Source organism: Leopardus geoffroyi, chromosome X (genome assembly GCF_018350155.1).
Source record: "Leopardus geoffroyi isolate Oge1 chromosome X, O.geoffroyi_Oge1_pat1.0, whole genome shotgun sequence".
In the NCBI taxonomy this organism is placed as follows: Eukaryota; Metazoa; Chordata; class Mammalia; order Carnivora; family Felidae; genus Leopardus; species Leopardus geoffroyi.
The window spans coordinates 89907672-89928084 of NC_059343.1; positions in this window are offsets into that span (position 1 = coordinate 89907672).

Sequence of the window (20413 nt, forward strand, 5' to 3'; positions counted from 1 at the left end):
TAAGATGGCATAGACTTGTCTCTCCCTGATTCTCCCCACTAAGTACCACTTTAAATCCAGGAAATTATGCAAGAAGATAATTCTGATTAGTGGGAAGAGGGAGAGGAATTGGTTTGGAGCCTGAGGACTAGAGAAACAACACAGGGGCAGTGCATACAAACCACCCAACAGAAGGTGACCCAGGTGCAGAATTTCCTGACTGCCAACCTAGCAACAGAAGGCAGTCCAGGTAGGCTTATTTAGTCTCTGATTAAACAGAAGTCCCATCGACAAGATCAGGCAAGCCCAGAAGTGAAGGCAATGAGGATTAACTGATTGACAGTCCTGCTGACAATAAGCAGCCAGGTGAAGTGTTCTTCTTCCTGAGATTGGACCTGAGATTCTACTCTGCCACTGAGAAATACTGGAGTGGCAGGTATCTTCAAGAGGGGCCCCACCACTAAAAGTGGACTGGCTTAGGAAGCCTTTTTGTCCCTTCAGAGCAGAGACTTCCTTCTACTACCCAGAGGCACCTGGGCAGATGGATTGCACTAGCAAGAGGGGCCATGACACAAAATGTGTCCAGGTCTGTACCCCTTTGATCTCTGGCCCTGAGACTCCTCTATCCCTCAGGGGAAGAAAACTTACTGGATGAGCTCATTAGTAGGGCAGAGATGATAAAAGGTAGACTTGTTGAACTTGAAGATAGATCAATAGAAATTACCTAATACAGGGGTGCCTGGGTGGCTCAGTCGGTTAAGCTTCTGATGTCGGTTCAGGTCAGGATCTTGCAGTCTGTGAGTTTGAGTCCTGCGTCGGGCTCTGTGCTGACAGCTTAGAGCCTGGAGCCTGCTTTGGATTCTGTGTCTCCCTCTCTCTCTGCCCCTCCCCCACTCATGCTCTGTCTCTCCTTCAAAAATAAATAAACATTAAAAAAATTAAAAAAGAAATTACCTAATCTGAACAACAGAAGGGAAATAGACTGAAAACAATGACAAAAAGGACAGAACCTCAGGAGCCTGTGGGGCAATAACAAAATATCCAACACTCTTATCGTCAGAGTCCCAGAAGGAGAATAGAAGAAAGGAAGGCTGAGAGAGTATTTGAAAAAATAATGGCCAAAAACTTCCCGTTTGGCAAAAGACACAAAACTATAGGTTCAAGAAGCTGAATAAACCCCATCCAGAATGAACCTAAATTAATCCATGTAAAAATACATGATAATTAAACTTCTGAAAACTAAAATGGAGATAATAAATATTGGATCATTATGAAGGTTAATTGGTGTAATTAGTGAAAATGAATTACGTGCCTCAGGCATGGCCAGGGGTAGAATTATGTGAACTATCATATGCTTTTTTCTTTATCGTTTCTATTGACATTCAGATATGTTCCTTAAATCTTTAAGAAGGGTATACCTACCAATATGTCCAGAAGCAGAGGTTTCTTTCCACATCTTATAGGCTTCATAACTTCCATAATCTGGATGTCTAATTTCTGTTTTGGGGAGGAAGGGCATGGCAGGAAGAAAGCAGGGCGAATAACCTGCAGACCTAGTCAGTGTCTTTGTAGGTGAGAGATGGCATGTCTAAATGGTGTAATTGAGGAAAGTTTATTAAAGGTACTGTTAGTAGAGGTGTGAGCAGGGTTGGGGAAATCCAACAAAGGATGGTACAAGATCCTAGAACTAGGAACAATGGGGAGCCTTTAGGCCCAGAAGAGCAAGAGGACTGCATTGTGGCCAGAGTGCATAAAAAGCTGTATGAAAAGGTTACCTGATAGAAGGTATGGACTTTGCTCAATTGACTTAGACAACCTTGAGAAGGAACTTGGAAAGGAACTTGGGAAATAAATATTCTTTTTTTAAAATTTTTTTTTTCAACGTTTATTTATTTTTGGGACAGAGAGAGACAGAGCATGAACGGGGGAGGGGCAGAGAGAGAGGGAGACACAGAATCGGAAACAGGCTCCAGGCTCTGAGCCATCAGCCCAGAGCCTGACGCGGGGCTCGAACTCACGGACCGCGAGATCGTGACCTGGCTGAAGTCGGACGCTTAACCGACTGCGCCACCCAGGCGCCCCGGGAAATAAATATTCTGATGTCACTATGATGTCCTTCAAACATCTGCCAGTATCTCCTATTGGCCAAACCTACTGGGAAGCCAGAGGACAAAATTATTTGTTGACACAGCCCAGAAGGCCTAGTTTTCAGGCCATGGAGCAGGATGAGGGGTGGGAATGGATCTGGGCGGACAACAGAAAATAGCTAGCCCAGGAATTTCAAGTCTATAAATCATTCCTACCCTAGTTAATATCAATTATTTTATTCAGTAACCAAGATTATTTCATTTTTGGCTACTCAGCTGAGAAACCAAGATCTTGAGGAGAGGGGAGAGTGAGAGATAGATTATTTTTAGTATAAATCACTTTTTTAAAAGTGTATTTATTTATTTATTTTGAGAGAGAGAGAGAGAGTGAAATTGGGGGGAGGGGCAGAGAGAGAGAGAGAGAGAGAGAGAGAGAGAGAATCCCAAGCAGGCTCTGCATTACCAGCTCACAGTGTCTGACACAGGACTCGATCCCACAAACCATGAAACCATGGCCTGAGCAGAGATCAAGATTCAGACACTTGACTGAGACATCCAGGCCCTCCTAGTATAGATCACTTCTGAAGGGGGCATCCTGGGTTGCTTTGAACTTAGACGATGGGATAATACAATGGCCCTGGAGAGTGAAAAGAGGCTAACTGGAAGTGAGAGTGGGGATCAGAAAAGATGAGAAGGGTCAAAAACAATTTGGCCAAATCTGCAATTTTGCTGTTAGCCCTAGTGGTCATCCAAATCTCCCTGCCTCATTTCCTCTGGCACATTAACTGATATGCCATGCAAAATGAATAAGGATAGCTGTCTGAACTATGGCTCAAAGATTTCAAAGCTTAGCAGTATCTTAGGAATGACTAATGTTGGAGCCTTATGAATTTTGAAAAGATAGGTTTACATCTGCCAAAGCCACTAAAGGGAATAGATTTACGGTCAACGGTTTTAAGACAGGAATTTCCTCTATACACATATTATCAGAGCTCAGATTTCATTTAATATACCTAAATGCGTTCACTTGAGCACTGATAGTTATCTTAAAATCAAGTAATTAGAACCTTATTGTGGCTATTCAAAAGACAATTTCTCTTATGAATACAAATCATCATTATGTAATTCTGAAGCCACATTTGTAACTGTCATTTACAAAAGAGCCACATGGTTGACTGCTGTATGTTCTGTAGTAATATTTGCAATCTAATATTTTAATATAGAAGCTAGAGGCCTTGACGCATGTGAAAGGGGTACCTGAAATTCAAGGCAGCTTATGAGTCTTTGAGTATTTCTCCTCTAATAGCATATAAAAAGGCATGTTTCTAGCTACTGATAAAAAAAAAAAAAAACATAAATTCTAAAAAAATTTGGCTTTCTCCAGATTTCAGGTCTCCTCTCCTGAGAATAATCCCCTTTGGCTCTGTGTGGTTGTAAGAGCAGAGAAAATTATAAAATTCCACTGTCTCAATATTGATTCTAACTGGCTCATTAATGTTTTACTGAAAATTGTGGATAAGGCCACATTGTTAGGTTCATAATTTTAAATAAGAAATAACTGCCCTGTGTTCACTCCCTTTTCTGGAGGTGAAAGGGAATGTACCCCACCAGGTTCTGTTTTATATTTTATGGTGGATGCTAGACAAAAAAAAGACATCAAATGTTTTATGAATTTTGTTATGATAGCACTAGTCAACATGCATAAACTTATATTTCCTAATGGGTAATCAAATGAGAACAACATACCTGTAATGAACAAAAGCTGAAAAGCAGAATGATATATGGAAATTCTAACTCTATTCCTTAGAATAAATATTGACAAGCAGAATGCATTTATATTTCCCAATGTCTGTCCTTTACTGTTTATGAACATAGCTGTCCAATAGGAGATAGACTTTTTTATTACTGAAATCTTCAAATCTTTATCAATGGCATACATGATGAACAAGTCATTTTTTTTTAATTTTTTTTCAACGTTTATTTATTTTTGGGACAGAGAGAGACAGAGCATGAACGGGGGAGGGTCAGAGAGAGAGGGAGACACAGAATCTGAAACAGGCTCCAGGCTCTGAGCCATCAGCCCAGAGCCTGACGCGGGGCTCGAACTCACGGACCGCGAGATCGTGACCTGGCTGAAGTCGGACGCTTAACCGACTGCGCCACCCAGGCGCCCCTGAACAAGTCATTTTTATAGCCACTTTAGGAAGCCATTAGTAGGCATTTACCCAAGGGAAAGGGTAACATATGTCTATACCCAAACTTGTATACAACTATGTATAGCAGCTCTGTTTGTAACCACCCAAACTGAAAACCCCCCCAAATATGCATCAACTAGTGAACGGAGAAACAAACTCTGATTCATCCATGAATACAATGGAATACAAATTCAATAATAACAGGAACAAACTATTGACGTATGCAACAACATGGATGAATCTCAAATGTGTATTGCTAAGTGAAAGAAACCAGACTCAAAAGACTACATAATACTTAATTCCATTGATATTACATCCTAGAAAAGGAAAAACTATAGGAGTATAAGTCAAACCAGTGGCTGAGGGAGGGGGAAGGGTTGACTTCAAAGGGAACTTTTTTTTAGTTTATTTGTTCTGAGAGACAGACAGAGAGAGAGAGAGAGAGAGAGAGAGAGAGGTGAGAACGCAGGAGGGGTAGAGAGAAAGAGAGAGAGAGAGAATCCCAAGCAGGCTCTGCACTGTCAGCACAGAGCCTGATGCAGGGCTTGAACTCATGACCCATGAGATCATGACCTGAGCTGAAATTAAGAGCCAGATGCTTAACCAATTGAATTACCCAGGTGTCCCCAAAGGGAACATTTTTTATCATGATTGTAGTTACATGGGTGTATACATTTGTTAAAATTCATAGAATGGTACACCGTAAGGGAAATTTCACTGTATCTTAATAAATCTCCCTGTAAGAAAACACACTGCAGGGGTGATTGTGATCTCTCTCTCCCTCTCTCTGCCCCTCCCCACTGAAACCCATAGCATATCTCTGACTCTCAAAATAGATAAACTTAAAAAAAAGAAAATACACTGCAAGATATGAAATTAACCATTACAGTGAACAATTATTCAAAGATGATTAACCATTTGGTGAAATTTCTAGCTCCTTTGCCCACATTTTGGTTGGTTCCTAGCAGATTCACACCTCTACCAAAGAGAGATGGAGGCTAAATTCAGAATGGGGTAAAACTTAAATCAGTTGATACATATTAATTATGGAAACTATAGAGGTAAATAGAGGAAAACCAAGGTCTAAAATTAGATTTGGGGAGCATGGTATGGACTTCAATGATCTGTCCCCAATTGTTCTGAAACAGGAGAGCCCAAAGAGCTTTTGTTCACATGAGTTATGTCCATTAATATTTACTGTATTGAAAATTAACACTGAGAAAGTTAAAATATTTATTTCTGAATTCATTTAAAATGAACAATGGTAGACCCATTATATGTTGATATATATAACGGTATATATTTGTAAATAAAAGCCTACATTTTCAAAAACTACAAAGTAACAGTTTAAAGTGAGAAGAATGACATTATTTTACATTTTTTGAAAATCTTTAATATCTGGCTTAATAGAAGACACCTGGGGTCACCTGGGTGGCTCAGTCGATTAAGCATCCGACTTTGGCTCAGGTCATGATCTCGTGGTTTGTGAGTTCAAGCCCCGCATTGGGCTCTGTGCTGACAGCTCAGAGCCTGGAGTCTGATTCAGATTCTGTGACTCCCTCTCTCTCTGCCCCTACCTCGCTCATGCTCTGTCTCTCAAAAAATAAACATTAAAAAAAAAGACAGCTGGATTCTCACATCTGCTTCTGCATTCAAACTGTTGTGATACGCCACTCCACTGTAAACTTATGAGGATGAGTGTAAAAAAAGACAAATGACATTTTAGTATTATTATGAAAATAGTTTTGATCTCATGGGCCCCCTGAAAAGTTGTTGAAGACCCACCAGAATCCCCAGACCACACTAAGAAGAGCAAATCTATGCTATTGGTGTAGGGAAAAAGACACCAGATTTGTGACATACCCACTATGAGCCAGGCACTGTGTTTAATACTTTGCATACATTATTTATTATTATCCTCATTTTATAGGCGAGGAGACAGGGTTATGGGTCATTAAGAGGTACAGATCACACAGGTACTGAATGGCAGCATTAGGATTGAAACCTTGGCCTTTCTGCCTCTAAAAGAGGGGCTTTCATCACTTTATCCCAAACCCATTTTACTGATAATTTAAGTGTGGCCATAAAACCTGCTTCTATCCACTGGCTGAAAGAAGTAGGAGTTTGTATTACTGGAGCGAGTAAAGATTTTATATAATTACTGTTTTATTTCACGTGTTTCTATTTTATTCCTGATACATTGAAAGGGATTAATGACTCTAAGGGAAAACATGCATTAATGCTAGTAGAAGTGCGTTCCAAACTCTCCTTTCACAATTCTTCCTTTCCCTGTCTTTTCACATCCAGAACACTAGTACCCTCCAACTACCTTTTTATCCTTTAGTATCTCTTGCAGGGAAGGGATCAATAAAACTAGTTCTCACTTAGGTGGTAGGGATTTAAACATACTCCTCTGAGGAGTATTTTTACTACCTGAGGGTGGAGAACGGCTCTTATTCATCTTTGTAACCCCAGAAACCTGTACACTGTTTGGAACAGTCAGCGTTCAATAAATATTTGTTGCCTTTATAGACTAATGGAAAGTAAAAAGCCAAAAAGGGAGTTCTTACAACCAAAGAAAAGAGGGCAATTTTAGTCACCCATGGAGGAAATGTGTTTATTGTACCTAAGAAATCACAGCACCCAGAAAACTCCATATCTAACTGCATGGAAAATCATGTGCTTTCACACAAATGCCCTTTATATTCAGTTTTGATTTGATTGTTCTAGAAGCTCTAGAAGGTAATTAATCCTTTAAAATGTTAAGATCAGCTTTTAATTACCAACATTAGGGCTAATCATTTTTTGCTACGTTATTGTTTTTTTATGCTGTTGTTTTTCCTCATGGGTGTTGGAGGTTTGGAGCGAGAGTATAACTCCATTTCAAGTAATAGTGATGTTAATTACTTCTTCCATCAACGGTTTGCCTTTATTGTAGCTTCTGTAGCAATCAAAAGGCAGCTCCTAGTCATCTTTTCCATTTGTTCCATTTGGAAATTTGATATAATCTAAGCGGCAAGAGGCCTGGTCATTGTGGAGAGGATCAAAATCAGGGCATGGCACATAATATGTGTGTTCCACTATAAACTACTCTCTCTGTCTGGTATCAATATCAGTTTTGTCTCTAGCTATGTTTACACTGCATGCAATTTTTTAAACCTACTGAGGAATAATGCAAATGATAATTGTGTGCAGTGCTTAAGAAGATATGTTTTAATTTAAAGTTTGAACATAACCATGTTAAAAGTAATAGCTTCCAGCCAGAACTCATCCTAAAAAATGCTGATGGAGATTGGTTCATAATTCATGCAATATTATTAAATCTTTGTTGTGTTGTTTGAAATTCTTTCTAACACCCCATTTCATAATTCTAAGCCCAATACTGAGTTTGTCCATCTATGAAAAGTGATTGATAGACAAGGTTATTAAGTTTTGTCTTGTTGGTGTGGATGCTGTCTTAGAATAATTAAAAATATTAATTTCCTATCCAGCTTTAAGATAGATGACTGTTGTTATAAAATTCAAGGGACAACTTGCCCTACTCATGTGCTTGTCAGTAAAGGATCAGTCTCAGAGGAATTTGGCTATTAATTATACAAGTTTCTTAGATATTTGGAATCCATTATCACTGGTAGCCACTTTGTATGCATACTGATGTTTTATTTCCACTCTGGGCCTTGGATCTCTTATTAAGATGGACGAAAGTAGTCATCATGTATGTGCTAAAATTACCCTCAGCAAGGTGTATTCTATATCACAGAGAATATTTAAATGTGATCAGGACTTTCTTTTCATCACAGTAGTGTATAATTCTGAATTACTGCACTAATTGAATTCAGATAAGTAATTGTAGGTTGAAGTGATAGCACATTGTGGATCTTACTAAGAGTGTTTCTCATACAGCACAAATGGCTAACTACTAATTTTGTACCTAAAAGCCCACTTTGGAGTAAAGGGGAATGTGAAATGCTTGTTCTTTACTCCAGATGTTTCCTATCATGTAGAGAGATGGCCATCACTGTGATGTACTTTTCTCTCTCCATTTTTTACTACTCCTCTCCATGAGAGGTGAGGTGACACAGTTGATGAGTTTGAGAGCAACAATTGGATTTGAACAGACTCCCCCCTCCTTCTTGAAAGTGAGCTACATCATCTTTTGTTTTTCTTTAGCTCTTATGAAAGAAGGACTCTCCACATACCCTGGTGGGCGGAGGGGAGTGGCCTGATTCCATACAGTATTGCCTGTGTCTAGGTGGCTATCTCTGTTAATCCTGGAATTCAGTATCGAGAAGTCCTCTAGACCAATATTATAAGCTACATCTTCCTGCCTATCTCTTACCAGTAATAAAAGCTGGTTATAAATAAAAATTGTTCTGCCTTATTTCACAATAGATACAGAATTCATGCAGGAAAAGGGTGACCTTTCTAAGATGCCAACACTCATCTGCATCATCTACCTCTTGAACCATTGTTTCCAGTGGTAACTATTCTTCCATTTACCTGTCCATTCATCTTCATTCTTGTTCTATTGACCTTCACACCACACCATATTCCATCTGAAACAACTGAAGTTATCACTATGTTTACTGCTAAGTGGTATAGCCTAGAATCATAGCCAGAAAGAACTCAACATCCTAGCAACTAAATAGAAAATCAATAGTGAACTTCAGTCAGGCTTCTCCTTATAGCACTGTGAATTTAAAATTGTCTGGTCTCCTTGCACAAGGGAATAGGTAGTGAGGGAGAAGAAGTGATTCCCTTCATGAGCATTAAAATTATTTGAGACTTTTAAACAAACAAACAAACAAAAAATTAATCTCATAAAATCTTGTTACTTCCAGTGTAAAGTACTTGGGCTACTCCTCCTCACTTCCAACATATTTCCTTTTAATTTTATTTCCTTCATTGAAAGTTATCTCCAATGTACATTGGAATCTTATTTTACACTAAGTAGGTTTAAAAATATGGTGTGATTTCTTTCATGACTTCCTCCACTGTGTGACTCTGGGTTCATGCCACCCTAAAGAATGCCATGATAGAGGAGCACATGCTTGTAAATTGCCAAGGCCACTGGATATGACCCGGCCAGAGTGTCATTACCATGCTACCATGAATTTCAGGGATGGCAGAAATCAGGTATTCTGTGACAACTTTGGATCTGAAAATTCAGATACAGTAAGCATTCATGTGTTCTTACCATGTGTGTGAGTATACTAAATATAGTGGGGAATATGAAGATGCAGCCTGTCTAGGAGCAGTGTATTCAATTGCACAGTCCTGAAATTATCTTAACACTACCCTAGAGTTCAGAGCGTGTAGCAGGGGTGCCAGGAAGACATTTGCAACACATGCAGAGGGCCTCCAGGGCCTAGGACTTCGGCTCTGGGTCATATAGCATGAGGTATACCCTTTGAGGATTGGTTTTTGAACATGAAACCTTAGAGTGGGAAGAACCTTAGAGACTAGCTAGATTAGCTTTCAACTCAGTGTAGAAACCCCCACTATAATACCCCTTATGGATAGTCATGCAGCCTCAACGTCAATATCCCCACTATTCCCAGTAATTCCTAGCTCAGTAAGGCAGCTAGTTATGTGCTTATAAAACTTTTGTATACAATTGTATGTTGCTTATGTATTTACGTATGTGATTTACATATTTATTTCAAAAAATTTTTTTGAGGGACAACTGGCTGGCTCAGTCGGTTGAGTGTCCAACTTTTGATTTCAGCTCAGGTCATGATCCCAAGGTCATGGGATTGAGCCCCACGTTGGGCTCCATGCTCAGCATGGAGCCCGCTTTAAATTTTTTTTTTCAACGTTTATTTATTTTTGGGACAGAGAGAGACAGAGCATGAACGGGGGAGGGGCAGAGAGAGAGGGAGACACAGAATCGGAAACAGGCTCCAGGCTCTGAGCCATCAGCCCAGAGCCCGACGCGGGGCTCGAACTCCCGGACCGGGAGATCGTGACCTGGCTGACGTCGGACGCTTAACCGACTGCGCCACCCAGGCGCCCCATGGAGCCTGCTTTAAATTCTGCCCCTTTCTCCCTCTGCCCATCTCCCCTGCTCATGCTCTCTAAAAGTAAAATATACATATATACTTTTTTTTCCCCAAAGTACTGAGCAGAGAAGCTCATATTACCAGGGCAACAGAAAATGTGGCATATTATGGTTGTTGAATGAGTTGGTTACCAATGGTGCCCATAAAAGATGGCAATCAAAAAGAATGCAATCTTGCCATTTGCAACTATGTGAATGGAACTAGAAGGTAATATGCTAAGCAAAATTGGTAAGAGAAAGACAAATATCATATGACTTCACTCATATGAGGACTTTAAGACATAGAACAGATGAACACAAGGGAAGGGAAGCAAAAATAGTATAAAAACAGGGAAGGGGACCAAACATAAGAGACTCTTAAATATGGAAAACAAACAGAGGGTTACTGGAGGGGTTGTGGGATGGGGGATGGATGAAATGGGTAAGGGGCATTAAGGAATCTACTCCTGAAATCATTGTTACGCTAGTTGTCATGTTTGTGGACTAGGTGAAAGTTGTACAGAACATTCCTCTGGAGTTCATATTATCAGGGAGGGTGAAAAACATCCACAACAATTGAAGCAATATTAATAAGGGTAAACAAGGAAGTTTCAGATCCAATAACATAGAAAGAACTCAAAGCTTAGGCAAGATTGCCAGCCTTTCTAATTTTAGCAAATATGGATTTATACCTACTGCCCCCCAAACAGTGGCCTGCTCATAGTTGAATTTTAGTTGAATGTTTCACAGATGAGGAAAAGAAGGGGGAATAACACCCCCCTGACTCAGTGAGGTATACAACATGTCCAGTAGGTATAAAGCCCTTTACCCAGAGAACAAAGCTTAAGTTTTTAAAGAAGCAGCAGCATCTCAGGATCCATAGGTCAAAGATGTCATGGATAAAGGTATCAAAGATTGAGTCATGGGGGAGCAGTGGGAAAAAGGTTCACAGGAACGGAAGAGAAGGAGAGGAATCTCTGTACCGCTATAAATAGATATGGACATAAATATGTATAAAACATAATAATAGATATGTGACTGTAATCACAGTGGAGTGAACAGGACCATCTTGAAAAGCATAAATTACATGAAGGATTCCTGAGCACTATACGAAGCAAGGGAATGTGCTTCAAACCTTCAGGGTCTTACTCATTAGGATTTTTATTGAAGGTACAGTGGAAGTTGAGAGTAACTCAAATATGAGAGAGTGAGCCATCTCCCAGGACCACTTATCTGGGATGTGCCATAGAGCCTGCAAGGGAATTACCAAAGCTGTTGATTATTACCCATTCCTGTCAATTCTTTGACACCATCAGAAGATCGGGGAGATATCTTTAAAGATTGTGGAATTTGAGGTAGTGAATTGAAGGGCCTGGCAACCGAGGAACACAGATTCTTTTTTGTTTGTTTGTTTTTTTTTTTTTCTATTTCTTCTTTTGAAAGGTTAGGCCTTTGGAAAAAGTGTAAACAGGATCTGGAAGGCAGCTGCCTGGTGATACAGATTGTGTCCAGTGCCAGAAAAATACCCAGAAACACTTCTAAGTCCAGGTATAGTGGAGAATGGCAGGTATGACAGGAAAAGAAAACAGATATTTAGGAGTTACCTGGTAATTAACATGAGAAAGCAGTTGGGGAGAGGGCAAATTACAGAAATTGTGTCTACAAATGTTTGTATGCTAATGTCCAGACACAGTGTGTGTAATAAAGTGAAATTTGTATTAGAATGAATGACACCAATCATGAGATCATTAGTATCATGCAGACCTGATGGAATAGAACTTCTGGCTGGAAATTGGAACTGAAAGCTCACAGGAAGGCCAACTCTGAGAGGACATGGAGCACAGTTACATCAATACTATGTACACCTGTCTGAAAATCTGTGCATTGTGCTGTCAAAAGAGAGAGCTTGCTGGCATTCTCTGGTCAGTTCTGGTCATTCTTCTTTTTTTCCTCATTCTGTTTGTTTTTTATTTTTTATTTTAATTCCAGTTAGCATTCCACCAGTCATTATTTTTTATTAATGTTTATTATTTTTGAGAGAGAGAGAGAGACAAAAAGCAAGCAGGGAAGGGGCAGAGAGAGAGGAAGACACAGAATCGGAAGCAGGCTCCAGGCCCTGAGCTGTCAGCACAGAGCCTGATGCGGGGCTTGAACTCACAGACTACGAGATCATGACCTGAGCTGTAGTCGGCCGTCCAATCGACTGAGCCACCCACGTGCCCCCCCCCCCCAGTCATTCTTAAAATAGATACAGACCTGTGTTCGAGGAGAGTTATCAGGATGAGGGGACTTTAGATGTGTGTCTTATGAAGATCAGATGAGGGAACTAGCAATGTGGGAATAACACAAAGAACAACACGCTTTGGCCTTGGAAGTTGAATTTCAGCTCTACCACTTACTGGCTGTGTGACTTGGGCACTGAGCCTCACTCATTCAAATCAATGAATGTTTATTGAACTTCTGCCATGTGTCAGGCACTAGGCTAAGCACTGGGTCTGTGACAGGAACGTCAACAAGCCCAGTCCTCACCCTTATAGAGTTTTAGTTTCTTCACCAGTAAAATGGGATTAATAATAGCACCTGCCTTATAAAAGTATCATGAGGATTAAATAGGGTGGTGCATGATGCACGTGGGGAGTTTGGCTCAGCACACAGTGCTGGGGCTTAGTAGGTGTGGAATAAGTGGCAACTGTATGTATACATAAGGATGCACATAAGGATTTCTCTTCAAATATTCGAGTGAATGTCTTGTAGAAGATGGGATGAGCTTTTCTGTATGTTAGAACTAGGGGTCAGTGGGTAGAAGCCTTGGGGCAGGGTAAGTTACTGCTTAGTAATGGAAGATGTTTCTAATAGAACTGACCAAAGATAGAATGAGTTGCCTCGGCAGCTTAAGAGTTCTCCAGTATGGGAAGCAATAAGACAGGGTAAATAACATCCTGACAAAATGTGCCCTGTCTTAATTGTTGGTTGTGTGGTCCAAGTGTTTTGTTAAAGTTCCTTTGCTTGTGCAAGCTGTGTAGTACAATCAGATGCAGGTGAGGCAATGGACCGTTTGGGGGTTTTTTTGGCTTTTCCACTCCAGATGTGGCCTCCTGAAGTTTGCTTTTTCGACCAAAATACGGGGCCAAGAATAGGATGAGACAAGACAGGCACTCAGGGTGCAAACTTTAGGGAGGCACTCGTTCGCAGTGTCATGGGGGAACATGGTTGGCAACTGCATGACCTCGAAAGTGAATGCCTTCTTAACTTCTTCACCTTTGGTGTTTCTTTTGCCTCACCCTAGTGCTGTGACCTGTTGAGCTATCAAGACAGTAAAGAGTGGGTTTGGTTGGGAGTTCTTTCAAACAATAGTGACATCAGCTTTCTCAGGTTCAAATGTCTTGCTGGCCAGTGATGGTCTCCCCCAAACCTGTTTTTCCCCAGGGATTAATGAGCTAGGGGCACCTCTTACTCCCAGGTGACTCCAACTTGTTCCTCGGCTGCTCAAAATGCCAGTGCTGACAGGACATGGAGCATTCTGCACCTGGCGAAAACTCTCAGTACTGAGGAAGTCTCCAGGGGAACACTCCCTGAAATACATAACTTTAAACTGTTTTTCAATTTTTTAAAAACATTTTATTTATTTTTGAGACAGGGAGAGACAGAGCATGAACAGGGGAGGGTCAGAGAGAGGGAGACACAGAATCTGAAACAGGCTCCAGGCTCTGAGCAGTCAGCACAGAGCCCGACGCGGGGCTCAAACTCACGGACCACGAGATCATGACCTGAGCCGAAGTCGGCCGCTTAACCGACTGAGCCACCCAGGCGCCCCTGAAATACATAACTTTAAAAAAGACATGTTTATGGCTTTTCTCTCACCCCACAAGTATGTGCACATCTGTCTCTGTCACCAGAGATGCTTCTAGGGCTTCACAGTTTTCATCTCCTCATCCATCTCTAAAAATCCCTTCTTCACCACCCCTTTTGTTTAACCTGAGGCTGAAGATGCAGTATTGTATTCTTGGGCTCCCTTGCCTGGCTTCCTGGGATCCAGGGTAGGGGTTCTGGGGCTCTGAAAGGGCCCTACCCACAACACCTTTGTTAGCACTCAAGGCAACTAGGGAGCTAGGTTGAGGAAACTTCCCAGGAAGCAAGAATCCTGAGGATAGAGGTATTGGGGCAAAGCAGCCAGAAAACTCTATTATGTGTAGCTTGGCATACCTCAGTATCTCTGGTGTGCCACCCACACAGTTTAGAGTGCTTGGCATGTGGAAGCATGCTCCATCTTGGGAACCGAGTCTTGCGGTTACTCGGTTGCCCTATTTAGACTACCCTGCACTTCCTTATTTGCCCTGTGCCTGTTTGGAAGGTTTACAGGGATTCCCAAAAAGAATATAGTGAGGGCCTGGGTTGGCATGCAGAGAGGGAGGCAGGTACTCATGTCACACCCCCATCCTACTTCCCTCATGATGAACTGTTGTTAGCTACCTAGTAGTATCAGGAATACCAGACCTTTTTGAGGTCAATGGTGAAGAGGATTTGGGGACCAATGGTCAGGCTATAAGACAATTAAATTAATACTGCAGATCAAAGAGAGGACAAAATGGTGTCTCCTACTTCCCACCTTTTGGGGAAGGGTGTGATGGTGTCAAGAGTGAGAAAGGAGGGATGCCTGGGTGGCTCAGTTAGTGAAGTATCTGACTCTTGGTTTCAGTTCAAGTCATGAACTCAGTTTGTGAGTTCAAGCCCTGCATCAGGCTCTGCACTGGTAGTGTGGAGCCTGCTTGGGATTCTCTCTCCCTCTCTCTGCCCCTCCTGCACTCGTTCTCTCTCTGTCTCTCTCTCTCTCAAAATAAATAAAAAATAAACATTAAACAAAAGAGTGAGGAAGAATTTTACCCAGAGGTGGGTGAGTATTGAGAGCTCTGGAGTACATCCTGGATCAGTTTTTCATCTTCTGGAAGAGCACTTCTGAGTAAGACATAGAGTAAGTAAATACATAAAATGTGGTCCACCCCAGCTCTTGACAGCTCATCCCAAGGCATTAAGCAGAGGGGACAAGGAGCTCAAAGAGCCAGATTACCCTTTAGGAGCCTGAGGAGAAGTTGCAAATATTGGTGAGGTGAGTCGCTGTCCCCACCTCAGGCCAGGAGCAAAAAGAGTAGATTCGACTTGCTGCCTAGCTCAGCTGCCTCTACATGGACCCCAAGGATAGGCCACATTTTCGAGCAGCTCCACAGCTGGGCCCTGACATACCCACAAGCTGCCTATACAGCAGCCGCTGCTGCTGTGAGGCCAGGGCGGGGGTGGGTGTCATCTGGCTACTTCAGAGGATGGAGCTCAGGAAAGAATTTGGAGGGAAGGTTGCAGGGGGGTTGTGGGAGAGAAGTGAAAAGAAAACAAATCAATCAGTGGGGTGGTGCCTAAGCAATCGCTGTGATGTTGGGAAATGAAAGTGGGGCCGACAGGGTCGTAGGCAACTGTGCCATAGTTTTAAGTCGCCTCGAAGCCGCGCAGTGAAGGCAGACTCTCTCAAGAGGAGGTGGGGCAGTGTTTGTGTGCTGTGTTTATGTGCACAGTGGATATAAGACAAAATGGTGAGAGAGGCACAGTTTAGCTTTGGTCTACATACAAATTTGAGTAAGTGTGTGTGTGTGTGTGTGTGTGTGTGTGTGTGTGTGTGTGTGTAAAATTCCTAGAGGCTCATAGTATTTAGCATGCAGACTGGCTTTGAATGTCCTCCATTGCTGCCTTCCCAAACCTCTCCTTGCAGCCCATGTTCCGACTTCTCCTACTGGGTTTCCCGATTGCTTCCTCCCTGCCCCCTTTCTGGTGCCCTGCTTCCCTGGGCTTCAGGCCCCCAGGACTTTCCCTCTCAGCTTCTTCCTCCCTGCTGCTCTCCCTTCTAGTGTCACGTTTTCCACACTCCCCTTCTCTGTACCCCTCTCTCCCGCTCTCCTCCCTTTCCTCTTAATCCCCCTCCTGTTTTTCTTCCTTCTGACCCATCTGCTAAGACCTCCCAGATCACTCCCCTTCGGGGCCTCGGTGTTGACGTTCTGCTCTCTCCCTCACTTCCTTCTAGTACAAGACAGAAAAGGATAAAAACCTTAAGTCTTTACATACACTGAAACCGCTCTAATTCATCCCAATTGTCAAGGGGAGACTAGGGGTGGGAGAAAGGGCAGAGTTAAGGTCAGTCGGAATTAATGAAAAATCTAAGTTAGCAGAACATTTTGAAAGAAATGGAATTGTATTACTTTCAAGTACATCCAGTAATACTGCTAACTGGAACAGAATCTAATGGAGTCATGTAAGTGCTTTAACAAAGAGGTATGCATCATGTATAATTAGCATTATTATGCAGCTGTTAAGGTCCTCACTCTTAAACAGGCTAGCTCCCTTATTTGTACGCGATCTCTATTAGTAGACCTTTTTTCGTAGCTACAGGTAAAGTCTTATTACAAAAGTTCTTTATAACCCTGATTCCCATGTCACTGCAGATGGTCCATTATAACAGTGCTTTGTTGATCTGGCTACCAAAACTCACTGACAACAAGAATGTACAACAAATGCTTTTCCAACAAATGCTTTTCTTGGTCCCTATCTATTTAATAGTTATCCTCTTATAAAGATGGCGAGTTCTTTCCCATTGCAGATGCTAAACAGGAGAGGGAAGTGGAGATGAGTTGTTGTGGAGCCGAGCCATGTGGATGTGGGGATTTGTGTGTGTGTGCGTACATCCAAGACTATTCGTGAGCACTTATACAAAGGAGAAGGACTTAAGAGGACGCTATGTATAGTAGCCTATGTGAGGGAGTCTGGCTATGCGTCTGTGTGGATAAAGGCATGGTGGACACCTGGATGTGTGTTTAGGTCACTAAGTATATAGGTAATCAGGATGTGCATGTCTAAGATCTGATTTTTTTTTTATGGATATGGGCATGTATGAGACAATCTGTATAAACAACTGTGTGAAGGGTAGAGAGTCTGTGTAAATTGTAGTTTGACTCTGTGTGTGATTTATATGTGTGTGTGTGAGGAAAAGAAAGAATATGTGCTCTGTACATTAGCAGTTCTCAAAACCACTAATGTGAGACCCTTCTTAAGCTTCACTCTTCTCCTAATACAGATCTTCGAATTCTCTCCTACCATGTTTCCCTTTCATTTTGTCTGTCCCTTCTCTTTTCTTCCTTCCTTCCTTCCTCCTCCTCCTCCTCCTCTTCCTCCTCCTCCTCCCCCTTCTCCTCCTCTTTTATTTTCTCTCCAATGTCAAAGCAAAATCTCCTCCTCCCTCAGCCAGTTATTCCTATCTTTATCCTGTCTTTTCTTCTCCATCCATAGCCTTGTCCATTTTTGTCTCCAGGAATATCCACCCATGATTAAATCAAAACACCTTTTGGAGGTGTGCCCAGCACCCTGCTAGGTGCTGAAGAAGAGTCGGTGAAGGAACCCTGAGGAAAAAGCCTCCTAAGGGTGACAGTAAGAAAGAGAGTAATCTTCTTTGGTAAGTCCACCAATCTGAGGATATAAAATTCTTCAGGTAGTTCTCAAAGTGTTTCCCTGGTGCCCCTGAAAACACCCCGACACCACAGTGACTTTGGCTTCCTTACTCCCAGTGTTCCTCCTCACTGCTACCTCAGCAACCTCAGGGAAGTCCAAACCTTTAGGATTTGTTGCCACTCACAGCTCTTCTACTTCTGTGAATTTCCTAAACTCTGAATTTTTGTCTCTCTTACTATAACCTCCTATTCATTCATGTATTCATTCACTCACGCAACAGTCAGTGATGAATATTCATGTGTCAGATACTGTTTGTTCCAGGCATGTGGGATATATCAGTGAACAAAAGGGACAAAAATGCCTGCCGTGAGGTCATATTCTAATGTGGGGAGACAGATAACCAGCAGCTTAAAGAAAAACATAAAAAGCATGTACATGATATACTATGTTAGAAGGTGATAACGTAGGACGAAGTATTAGAGACTGGGAATATATATGCTCCAGTGTCGAGATGGGTGTCAAAAATTGCAGTTTTAGGGGCGCCTGGGTGGCTCAGTTGATTAAAGCTTCCAACTTCGGCTCAGGTCATGATCTCATGGCTCTTGAGTTTGAGCCTTGCATCGGGCTCTGTGCTGACAGCTCGAAGTCTGGAGCCCAGTTTGGATTCTGTGTCTCCCCCTCTCTCTGCCTCTCCCCTGCTCATGCTCTGTCTCTCTCGGTCTCTCAAAAATAAATAAACATTAAAAAAAATTGTGGTTTTAAGTGGGGTAGTCTGACTTGCCCTTACAAAGGAGGTGGCATTTGAGCCCAAATTCAAAGAATTGGAGAGAGTAAATGCAGCTTTGGGGGGGGGGGGAGGAGAGCTTTGCTGCACATAGAATAGCTTAGTGCAAAGGTTCTGTGGAAGGGGCATGCCTGACGTTTTTAAAGGCCTATGGGAGATGCCCAGGGGCTGGAACAGAGTGAGCCATTATCAGGAAATGTGATCCAGAAAGGAAATGGTGAAAGGTGGAGAGAAGATTTATCCATACACTTCTTGTCATCTACTTCATTGTGACTACCTCCTCTATAAAATGCTTAATAAATAGGGCTCTAAGGATTTAAAGAGAAAGCATGCATAAGGAGCTTGGAACATTACAGGCACTTGTGGAATGTTTCCTCAGTTCCTTCCGACTTTCCTTTAGTACCTCCCATGCTGGACTTCTTACCAAGAGTGTAAAGAGATTCAGTGAGACTCCCATAGTTTCTATTTCAAAGTCTTTTACTGCCTCCTCTCTGACTTGCTATATTCCATCTTTAAGAAAAACTTTTTTCTCGGGGTGCCTGGGTGGCTCAGTCGGTTAGGCGTCCAACTTCGGCTCGGGTCATGAACTTGTGGTTGGTGGGTTTGAGCCCCACATAGGGCTCTGTGCTGACAGCTGGGAGCCTGGAGCTTGCTTCAGATTCTGTGTCTCCTCCCCTGATCACGCTCTGTCTTTCTCTCTCAAAAACAAGTAAACATTAAAAATTAAAGGGCACCTGGGTGGCTCAGTCAGTTAAATGTCTGACTTCGGCTCAGGTCATGATCTCACTGTTTGTGGGTTCTAGCTCGGCATCTGGCTCTGTGCTGACAGCTTGGAGCCTGGAGCCTGCTTTGGATTCTGTGTCTCCCTCTCTCTCTGGCCTTCCCTCACTCACACTCTGTCTCTCTCTCAAAAATAAACATTGAAAAATACGTAAACATTAACTTTTTAAAAAAAATTTAAAAAAGAAAAACTTATTTCTCTCATCTTGCCAAAGCTGACTCCTCTCTACTTGTGCTTTTTATTCCCATGTATTACCCTCCTTATCCCCTTTCTTGCATGCATTTTCAAACCTTTCCTTTCAGCTGGTTCCTTCTCTTCTGGAGACAACTATACACAGGCCTCCCTTACCATAAAATACCTTCCTTTAACCCTACTACATACTTAAGCAACAGCTTCATGTCTTGTCCCTTTCAAATTTCATAAGAGCTGTGTTGCTTTTTCTGTTTCAACCCGTGTGCAGTTTGACTTCTAATTTCTTTCTGTGCAAAACTGAACTCAGGATGCTTGCTAATATCCTCTTTGTCACCAGATCCAAAAGTGTATTTGTAATCCTCCTAATTCTTGGCTCCTTTATAATGGGCCTTAATGGAAAGGGCACAGATTTTGGATCAAAACCAATGTGGATTTGAATTAAAACCCTCACCCTGCCACTGTGTAACTTTCTAAAAATTTTGAGCCACAGTTGTTTTTATTTTTTATCTCTAAAAAGAGGTTGATAATATCTACCTTGGCAGGAGTTGATGAGGTTTAGAGACAATGGATGCAAAGTATACAGTAGGGGCTAATTAAGTCATTCCCTCCCAGCTTCTGTGATTGAGTTTTAAAATCACTTTTGCTGAGTTTTCCTCCCTTTGCTTTCTTAAAAAGTCTTGCTTGCCCAAGATTTTGCCTTTGAATTGCTTCTCCCATCATACTGTACCTCCTTAGTGTCTTACCTACCACCATCTGTTCAACTAATACAGATATTTGGATACCTGACACCTAGATCTAGGTTCCTAGAAACCTCTCCTAAATGCCTGACATGGATTTGCATCTTAAAGATACATGTAATCACTTTCTGTGATT